This window comes from Oxyura jamaicensis, chromosome 3 (assembly GCF_011077185.1).
Source record: "Oxyura jamaicensis isolate SHBP4307 breed ruddy duck chromosome 3, BPBGC_Ojam_1.0, whole genome shotgun sequence".
NCBI classification, from domain to species: Eukaryota; Metazoa; Chordata; class Aves; order Anseriformes; family Anatidae; genus Oxyura; species Oxyura jamaicensis.
The window spans coordinates 63,639,472-63,650,537 of record NC_048895.1 but is presented as its reverse complement, the minus strand read 5'-3'; the positions used below and the strand labels follow the sequence as shown (position 1 = coordinate 63,650,537).

Genomic DNA, 11,066 nt, shown 5'->3' with positions numbered 1-11,066 from the left:
CCTCCCAGTGAAGGAGAACATGCAGGTGGACTCAACATTTCTAAAATGTGCTGTGCAAATGCAGACATCTCCCCGTGCAACGGTATGCCTAACCTCTGAAAATGGGCATGAAGCAGCTGCCTTCACCTGCCCTCTCTTCCCTCACCGTGAGCCCTTGGGGCTGCTAAAAGATCCAAGACCACGATGCGTAGTCGGTTTCCCTCCTCAGCTGCCAGGGGACTCATCAAACACCCCCTGAAGTTTCTGACAGGCTCACGTTGGCCTCACTGGGAGCTGGATTGGGCCCACAGGCATGGCTCCAAGTCTATTCCCAGAGAGGCAGTGTTTATGGCCTCTGGTAATTGGGAACTTGGAATCCCCTGCTCGTTTCCAAACCTAAGGGCTCCAGCTAGGGCGTACAAAGTGCTTGAGCCATGCCAAGAAGCCAAATGGAATAATTTTCTTCGCGAGAGTTAATTATGTTAAATTGGGTGCCCTGCTCCAAGGGATTCAACCACAGAGACGAGCGAGAGAAAAGGAGTCCAGCCAGTTTTACATGAGCGATAGTGAAAACCGTGATTATGTTCGTCTGTGAGAAATGTGGGGCTGGCGAGCAATGCTCGCATGATGTAATCTTTGTGAAAAGGTTGCAAGGACCTGCTGCAACTCTCCCAGAAAGGCTTGGTCTTGTTGCTCCTGGATTTGGAGTGTGTGGCTGCCCGGGCACACAGTTCATTAGGGAGATATGTGTAAGGCAAACAAATCCCACTCCAAGAGCGTGTTTATCTCATGGCACAGAATGCCATATGCCCACTGATCAAAGCCTGTGGGAACAGATGCAGTTAGCGGAGCAGCAGCTGCACTCAGATCCTGTCCACACCCTTCCTGTTTGCAGTGGCCTACCCGGGGGCTATTATGTTCCCAACAGGGTGATGACTGCCCCCTCCCACCCCTCCTTCCCGCCGCGGCTGCTGCTCTCTGGGGAGGGTGCACCGGCGCTTGCCTCGCCGTCTGCCTTCGGGTTCTCATTGTTTCATTTGGAGGTGCAGATAGTGGGCTAGACACTGCTTGGCTGGTGCTCTGATAAGGCTCTGGAAATTGTTCTCATGTGTTAAACAGAAGCTTGCTTGAAAGAAGGAACTGTACCCAAAATAACAAAACTGACCTCGGAGGTCAGTATTTTCTTTTAAGGAAGGAGCTTGCACCCGTCCAGATTGGAAAAGAAAAAGGTCACTGAGGCCAGACTCTGTTTTCTATTGCAGTGGAGTAAGGAGCCAGTAAATTTAGTGATGTTACTGCGCATTCCTGTGCTGCAGGTGTTCTGGAGATTACATTCCAGCTCTGCACACGAAAACCTCTATTTCCTTACTGTCCTGCAATTCCACTGCAAATCTGAGTCATTTATGTCAAGTTTGGCTTAACCAAATTATCCCTAACTTTAAAGAACATTAGTGTAGTCTTTCTTGTAGCAGTGTAGAAAGATGTGCACTCGTTGGAAAGGGAGACGCCTTGGAAAACAGATGTTGAAGTAAAAGATCTGAGTGAGAAGGAAGCATATTCCTTTTCAGCATATCTCATAACCTTTGATCAGTCTATTAGGTTGGGTGGATTCAACCTGTAAAGCACAGTGGACATGACTCCAACCAACTTCCACTTGAGAAAATCCAGAATAATTGCCATAGGCACCAATGGTGTTAATCAGTAGAATTAGAGCTTTAAAATGCCTTCTGATTTATATCTGTAACAAAGACAGAAGTCTTTGGTCTGGCATTGTCAAGTGGTAACATTGGCATTCCTACGGGTGAAACATTTCCCACCCTGTTTTCTGTGTGAAGCCTAATTAGTTTGGAAGAGTCATCATCTTCAAAAGACCATTTTAAATTCAATGCTGGCAGGTAAAGTTAGTGGTTTAGTTTTCCATTGTGCTCACAACAGCAGAACCAACACAACTGGATATAATCTAAGGTCACATCCCTCACTTAGGACAAATATGAAGTTAAATCAGAACTCAAGAAAAAAGTGACGGTCAGTAGGTTGTTCCAGATTTCCCTCTAGCTTAACTTCTCGACAAGTTTTTGGTTGTTGTATTATTTTCTCATACATGTGGAAAAAAAAAAAAAAAAAAAAAAAAAAAAAAGCAGCAAACAGATTGATGGCAAAAACAGTCAATTGCATTATATCATATCAAAGAAAACCATAGGATTCTTCAGGTGACCCAGACAGTGTGAGTGAATAAAATAATGCTAAAGATACAGTGGGCTGATAAATATAAAGCATGCCTTTAGTTTAGATCTTATTAAGAGAAGAGGTGATCTGAACTACTCTTTCAAAAACTGATTTGTTAATTAACTCATTCGGAGTTACAGCAGAAAGTGGCAGACTCGCATGCACAACAGGGACTATGTTCAACCACAGGGCACCTATTCTATAATATGCTTATCCATCTTCCCCCAAAAGATCTAGTCCTTGATCACTCTTAGAAAAAAGATATAGGATCACATAGAGAGGTTTTTTCCATTTCTGATGTCCCCATCATCTTTGCAATACCCTTTTCACAATTCATCTTCTGTCCTCACATCACACCACCAAGCCCCCTAGATGACTGCTTTTAATGGGAGTGCCAAATACACTGGCAGTACCAAGGAAAATAAGAAGTGCTAGGATCTGGGAATATGCACTCAATCATATATCTTTTTTTTTTTTTTTTTTTTTTTTTTTTCATTTTAAGGTCCCTGCTGTGGTTTAGCCAGGCAAATTGGTAATTATTCCAAGGACCTCAAACACGACCCGTTCCCAGCACACAGCATACCCATGGCCACTGCAGTTTAGAGGTTAGGAAAGTTCAATAGTCCCAGACATGGCCAGACTGCATCTCCAGCTTCAGGGATAGAGAATGGACTTGGGCACTGTTTAGTTTACTGATATAGATGTAGCCAATGACTTTTTTAAAAAAAAGAAAAAAGAAAAAGAAAGAAAAAACACACCTCCATGTTTTCTTGATTAACTTTTCCTTGAAATACTGCAGAGGGAAGCTCCCTGCCTAAAAATCTTAGATTAGGCTCTTGCTTTCCTGGGTGTTTTCCCTCTATTCGTTTGTTATTTTCCCTGAGAGTTTATTTGTTCTCCCAGTTATGCTAGCCTATCTGCCTGTTTGTGCAAGTAAAACTGTCCTTTCCCATTTCCTCTGTCTCTGTTATTTCCTCTCCCATCATCTTCTTACACTGTGACATTTGCGGAAGCTGCTTTCCTTTCTCATCTCAGCCGTGCAGATGGGAATGAGTAGGAAGGCAGGCTCTGCCCGGTGTTCGATGTTGGATGCTCTCCTGTGCAAGGACTGGCCCATGCTGTAGCCATGTGCTAGAGGTAAACTATCACAAACAGGGTGGTAAACTGGCAAAGCATTGAAAAGCAATTCTTTGTAGATATGGAGGGCTGGCAGGCCCATCTAGGTTATGCCGACTTTCTGCACAGCACTGGCCACGGGATTTTAGCCGTATCTTGGAGATCAGTTCCAACTTTAAAAAGCTGAGTCGTTTCTGACAGTTTGAAAATATGTTAGACTTAAAAGGCAGTCAACATTCAGCCAGGAGGGAACAAGGCTGGGTACTGATTTCTGCTGTCAGGGTTTGGGCTGCAGTTTTTTCACCCAAAGCCTCTGTAAGGCAAGAAGCCTCTTCCCTGGCCTGTGTGGTTTGCTCTCCTGCATCAGGACACAGCAAAGTATCCCCTAAGCACCAGCATCAGGATGGTGCAAAGTATTCCTCTAGGCACCAAGAGCATACTGTCAGGGTGGGATGCCCAAATACACATGCTTCGAATCTCTTCCCACTGAGAGACAAGGGTACAATACCCAGGTCTCTTTGTCTTACCACTGACTGGTAGGACAAAGAGGATCATCTAGGTAAGAGGATGCAAGGTGACATCAGGTGCCACGTACCCCTCTCATTTTGCTCAGGGGAGGAGTGCCACAGGACAGACTGCTTCTCTCTGGAGGAAGACCAAAACTTCCCAGAATTAGTCTTGGCCCTGACAGCTGGAATTGGAATAGGATTTCAGACACACTTGACGTTTTGTGTTTCCCATTAGCTGACCATAGATGGCTTTCTGATCAGAGCACACAGCACACATCGCTGAAGGGGTGGAGGAGTGTAGCTCTGACCTTTTTATTACATGCTGTGGGGCAGGAACCTGATTTGTAGGTGTGTGCATCTTTTTCTTGGATCTAGCACCAAACAACTCTACTAACTGTGAACTACAATTCAGGGAGCTAAAAGCCACTGAAGAAGCAACACAAATATGAATGAAATTGCTGTCCTGAGACTGCCATCCCCCTGCCTAGGCCAGGTCAAGAAACCAACAGGAAAGAATATGAATATTTACAATACAACACAATCAGATAATAACACCAAGATATTCTGGAAGACAAGAAGACCACTGTGTGCATGTCTGCACATGTATGCACATATGACAAGTAGATGCACATACATACAACCCATTGCAGAAGGCATGAGGTGCTAGAATGCAAGACTTTGCAAGTCTGGTGGCAGGGAGAAATGACATTTTGGTGTGCTTTCTAGTTAATAAATCAAAAAATGTTTCTCAAACACCCAGCATAAGATAAGAGACATTATATATACACAGCTGTATGTTTCATCCACTGCAAAGCTGTTTCTAGCAGAAAGGCAGAGGACAGCATAGTGTACAGGAGCTCCAGATATATATATATATATATATATATCCATTTTGAATGTTTTGTTGTTGTTGTTGGATTTTTGTTTTGTTTTGTTTTATGTGGGAGATTTTTTAAAATTATTATTATTATTAACAGTGTATTAATTTTACTGAATAACATATAAAACTGGAGAAGTTAAGAAGTTTGTTTTTGTTTTGATAGCTATTCTGGGACCAATCTCTCTAAAATATTAAGATTTGCTATGAAGTACTGCCAATTATTGTATAGATTTCACTTGGGTTTCACATCCAAAGAATGAAGAGTTTGATACAGAAAGTGTCTGTTTGTGCCAGGAATTATAGTACTGTTGTCACAGGAGCTGGTGTTGAGAATCTCCAAGACTGAGCTGACATGTGAAGAAATCTCTGTGTTGATACAAGATGAAGTAGTGAGGATCACAAGCTACAATGTTCTCCCTGGAAGGAGAAAGAGGGACACTCCCAGAACTTGCCTTCTGCTTATCTGGAGCCTTGACCCCAGCCTGCACCATTTGATCTGCATGCCTGCAACCACTGGAAATTTATCTGTTCCAGCAGGAATTTGCCTGTGCCTCATGCACCCATCTCATAGTCCACTTACAAACTGGATTACGGGACTAACACTTCAACACTCACAAGTGGAAAACCTGAGAGCAGGTCATGGTCTCCATCACAGGCGAGGTGTAGCAGAGTCAAGTGGGAGGTCAAGCAAAACTAGCCAGATGAGGTACAGCATATTTCATGACTCTTCCCAGTCATAGAGAAGCTGAGTGTTGTTAGTGTAAAAGGATCACCAGAAGTATGTTTAGTAGTTTAATAATCAATAATTTAATTAAATGTCATTTTACCTTCCTTCTATCCTTCCCAAATTTTCTCTTTGCAGTACAAATTTAGACAAGCAAAGAAATACAATTTGATGTTAATTTATTTTCTTTTAGTACCCTGATGGCTGGATAGTATAGGTATTTTTCTGGCACTGACAGCCAGTTATTTTCTACCTAAGTTTAAAGAAGCAGTCACAGTGTTTCTTTAGCAGAGATGGCATACACATACACTGTATGTACATGTTGTACCACAAATTACAGAAATGTCCTTTAGTAGCAGATGAAAATGGAGTTCCATTTTTGGGTTTGAAGCTTGTTAGTATTCTCTTAAGAAAAGTTGCTGTTTACAAGAAGCTGTGGCTCCCTGCAGTATGTTTCCTCTGGTATACAGGGTCAGATTTAGCATTACCGTTTATAGGCTTCGTTACCTAGATCCTTCATACCATCTGAACTACCAACTTGCTCATCATTTAATATACTTACCCTTCCTTTTACATGTTCTCCTGTGAAACATTGCATAGGTTCGCTTTAAGAAAGACGTTCCTCAATCCTGTAATTGCTTATCTGAATTGATTTGTTCAGATCATACATTAGAATCAAAAACAGAACAAAGGAGAATAAATTAGGATACAGATCAGTCTCCTAAACTGTGCAACAGGAAGCTCAAAATCTGTTAACTTCCTTCAAAAGGTAATCTGGAGGATCTCTCCTAGCCAAGTGCACCATAACTAGTGCATTAAATTTCAACCCATTTAATCTCATCTCAGTTGGAGCACCTGTAGAAATTCTCTAGTACAAAACAGCTTGTTTTGTACTACAGCTTGTTTTGTACAAGAGATTGAACTTGAGCACAATAAAGAAGCATTATTCTACCAAAGAAGACAGACACCCCAGATATTGCTGGGGCTAGGTTCACAAGAAGAATTTCAGCATTGAAACGTATGCAACTGTAGGCACACCATGCCATGGTGGGGTCCCCAGCATCCAGGCTGGGCACTGGGACAGTGACAACAACATGGGAGAATCAGATAAATAACAAAGACAGGAAGGATAGGTACCATCCAGCCAGAATGTGGGACTGCCCCTGCTAAGCAGATGGATCTGCTGTAAAACTTAGTAGGAATATCAGCCAAACCTGTGAATAGTTGTCAACTCAAAACATTTACATCCATAAATACCACTGAAATTAGGAGTTGATCATAAATCCTTTTGTATCTGACCCATAAGAACTAAGGTACTCACCTTTGTGTGGATATCAGTGGAGAAGCCAAAGAATTCTGAGGCCTTGCAATGTCCCAGGATATTTACACCCCCTCAGAGGAAAGGCACAGCAGCTGGCACTGCCTGAGCTGGCAGAGAGCACTAGGGAAGGAGCTCTCTCCATCCTCACAGAGGTCTGCAGGCACCCTCAGTAACCAGTCAAGGTACTTAATCTGCCAGTGATGGTGCAGGAAGACATCTGGGTCAGATGAGGATTTACAACCCAGAGGTCAGAAGACTCTTCAAAGTCATCACCCAAGCCCACCAGCATTCAGACCCCATGTTCAAATTCCTACAGCATGCTGCAGCCAAAAAGACTGCTCAGGCTAGGGAGATTGGGTGGCACAAACTTCTCAAAAAGAAGTGGCAAGCTGCAGAAAAGAAAGAAAGGGACAAGGTATACAATTATAATAGAGTTCTCTGAGAGGAGACTTGTCTTTCTTCTAAGAGGAAATAAGAGTTAGATGACTTGTGTGTGTGTGTGTGTGTGTGTGTCCAGTACATTATATTGTGGTTCACAATTATTTCCCCTCCCTCCTCTGCCATACTGGGATACTAGTAATTTTCCACATCTACTGTATGTCAGCCGTAAGTCAGTGCTTAGAATACATTTATTTTTCAAAACTCTTTTGTTGCATCTGAATGTATTGATTCTTCCCACTGCACCACTACCAAGGATGCCATTATTCTAAGCCCAAGCTGATGATTTTCTCTTGGTTATGATTCATAAGCTGCTAGGCTTTTTATAGAGCTCAATGTTTCTTAAGGCTTGTGCCAGGGCAGTTGTCTTTCTTTGAGTTTACTCTTTTGGCTAGCTGGCAGCCAGAAAAAGCCATTTCTTTCAAGAAGTCAAGGGGGGCTTTCGCGAACAACTTCCCTAACAACTTCTCGAGCAGTTACCTACTGTAGAGAAGAGAGGAGTGGGCAGAGGCAGGAGGCTGTGATCACCACGAAACAGCATTTGGTTTAGTCTAGTGACACATGGCTTTCCAAATTAGAGGGCTCTGAATAAAATACAAATATCAAAGCCATGTGTCTGCTTGTGGGTGCCACATTCTTTAGGATCACAGTGGCCGTCTTTATGCACGAATGTCGCAGAAACTTCTCGGTTTCATCCTGTGTGAATGATGTGGCAAAATTGTGAAATATGGGGTGGAAAAGCACCCTCAAAACAGTCAAAGAAACCACCAGAGCACTGGAAAGCAGCTATAGGGAAGCCAGTGCTGTCACTTTAAAATGGCGATGGGCCCCGGCGCCTTTGAAATCATTTATCACAGAAGCCGTAACATCTGCCACCATCTTGGATTCATTCGAGAAGTGCGTCTCAGTAGCCATTTTAAAAATGTTTGTTTTCAATTCAAAACACATAATTAAGTGCAGACCAGGGTAGAATATATGCCTTGAGCTGCTTTCCTTCACCCTGGTTCAGAACATGGCTTTTTCACAACTATGCGCTTTGAATTGAAAGCTTTATTTTCTTTCTTTCCTTCTTCTTTATTTTTTTTCCCCCACTGCAGGGCCTGCTCTTTCTCAAGACTAAACTGAAAGTAAGGCTGCTGATTTCAAGGAGCTTCTTTGATAGGAGTCTGGGTGTCCTGGGGCCGGAGGGGGCAGCCAAGCCTCTCCAGGCCATGACACCTGGGCTGCTCCAGCCTAAGGCCAGCTGCTGGAGAGGTGGGCTAGGCCCTGCGTGTATTAACCCAGCATCCCGTTTCGTAAACAAGAGGCTTTCAGATGATTTGTGCTTGTGGAAGGAATTAACAGCCTTGTCACTAGTCCCTGGAGAGGCTACCAAAAAGGTAGTTGTGTCCCTAATACACTGTCCTTCATATGCTATTTGCGTCTTTTTATCCATTCTTTCTAGGAGGCGCTTTAGAGGGACAGCGTGAAGACAGCACTTGTCTGTTTACATCACCTTTGGTTCAGCCGCCTTTTATCACCATCACTGACACGTTGCAAACAAGCCCGGGGAAAAGACAAGCAAGCGCTCAGGAATGAACAGCTCCAGACCGGCTGGGGATGGGCCGGACCCAGGGCTCTGGAGCTATCTCCTCAACAGCAAGAAAAGCCAGTTGCTGATATGAGGATGATTTAGAAGCTAAGGTGGTGTATGTAGATCTTGGTCTGCTCCCCTGACGCACAAGGGAGCACAAGAGGTTTTTGTTTGTTTGTTTGTTTTGTTGGGAAAAAGAGAAAATTGTCTGGGGACCTCTGAATTCAGTTCCTCTTTGTGAATCTGAACATGCATTTCCAGATGTCTCAAATTCTCCATCTGAATGCACAAGTCACAGCAGTTCTGTCACCAACCAGGGTGCTCAGACACCTTGGCGGCTACATATGCACTAGCACACAGTGTGCATATGTACATTGTGTACACCATCACCTTCCCTGAGTTCAAGTGAGTAAGGGGGAGTAGGTGTGTACTCCAGGATGCTTAGCAGATACCTGCCCCACACATCTTGTGCACTGTGGTTCTCATGCTGGAGAAAATCAGGTAAACACATCAGCAAGGAGCTGCAGCATGTTTTAACCATTGATTTTCAGGCTGAGATGATTTCTGAGTGATGTGCGCCTAGGACTTTGTAACGTGTCATGGTGAGCAAGTATGTGCAGATTACATTAATGAAAACCAGGAATAGATGATCTCAGATTTCAATGACTCCGTGCTTTTAAACATGACATCTTTATTTCAAAACACAATGTGTACAAGGCAGTTTTTCTTTCCTGAAGGTGCCTGGCAAAATGTGAATTCAGAGCTAAGCAAAGAAAGGAGACCCCTCATCCATCTGCAGTGAAATGAAGAAGCAATGAGGTTTTGAAGAACTTATGCTACAAGTTTCTGCAAGAAAGACCTATTTATATACCAACAGATATGTTGGTCCACTAATGATGAAATATATTCACAATTCTGGCAGTGTTTTGATTAAACTGAAAGAAGGAAATAAATTAGAGTACTCTATTACTAATGACAGGGTCACTGCAAAAGACACCTTTTGTCTGTGATCACAGTACCGTACAGAGGAGATGGGATGCATCTGTGGTGAAAGTAGAAGTGTCTGCTTAGTGTGTGTGCTCTTGGCATGTGTTTGGGAATAGGCTGCAATTCTGATGTGGGGGAAATGAAAAAACAGAAGAAGAGGGATACCTGCTGCTACTTGAGCTAGTGCTTCCTAAACACAAAACCAAAGCATGCTTTTAATTTTTTTACTACACCCATCTTTTTGAAGTGTCTTGTAACTGTGTGAGGGGGATGTTGCTTTAGATTTCAAGGAGGAGGGTATTTGCTTTCTTTTTCCTTACAAATCTGTTTTTTCACGGGCTTTCTTCTTTGGGCACGCATTCCAGTGTTACAGATGAGCGCTGAAATTACAGGGGTGAGAAGGCAGCCAGGAATGAGTAACATGCAGCCATACACACAAAACAGAAAACATCCTCTTTGACTAGGTGATAATTAGAAAGGCTGCTCTATTGCCGTGTACACAAACAAAGCACATCCCCATTGGGAATGTATTTTGTTTCCTCTGATGTGAAAAGAGTAATTTATTTATTTATTTGTTTGTTTGTTTATTGTGGAGGACAGACTTTTTAACTGCTCACTGACCTATTTTTAAACAAAACTTCTGCCTGCGCCAACAGCTGCTTCCAGCTAGAGGCATATGACCACTGTCCAAATGGGTCTTGCTGGGATGTTGGAGGGCTGAACTAGTGTCTGATTAGAAATGGTTGATAACTTATCAGTGCTCCGTGTTACTTGACTAAAGCCAATTAAATGTTGCTTGGAAGTGAGCTGCTATCTCCTCATCTTCAGCAGAAACAGACATACTGATAACCCCATAGCCACAGCTGGTGACTGACAAGCTAAGTCAACTTATAAACCACTGACTTTTTCTTCCATTAGAAGGATCATCTTCCCCTAATACACTTCTGCTGTGTGAATCCAGAATGCAAGGTTTTGGCTCTGTATCTGACCAAACCTTTGCTTTTTCTTACCACAGACTGACCATAACTCCATCAGTGTAGAATGATTTACCCAGAAAAGACATATGTCACAACAAAGACGGTAAAAGAATATCTTATAAGAAATTGTGGTTATAGAGTTAACAGATACAAATATGAAACTTTTGGATTAAACACATGGCAGGCTGAAACAATTTGTTGTTGGATGCCTTGCAATAATAAATATGACACATCCGTGTGTTTTTATATGGGAAAGGAAGGAATACACTGTCTGAAAAGAAGGAAGGAAGGAAGGAAGGAAGGAAGGAAGGAAGGAAGGAAGGAAGGAAGGAAGGC

At 42.9% G+C, this 11,066-nt stretch overlaps 1 long non-coding RNA gene across 1 annotated transcript in view; it reads left to right on the top strand.

Annotated features, from left to right (window-relative positions):
* The first annotated feature begins 10,772 nt into the window (after positions 1 to 10,772).
* LOC118164341 overlaps positions 10,773 to 11,066 on the top strand; it is a 2,940-nt gene continuing 2,646 nt past the window's right edge. Inside the window, exon 1 of the long non-coding RNA XR_004749450.1 lies at positions 10,773 to 10,833. This is a non-coding gene — a long non-coding RNA (uncharacterized LOC118164341). The remainder of the gene's footprint in view (positions 10,834 to 11,066) is intronic.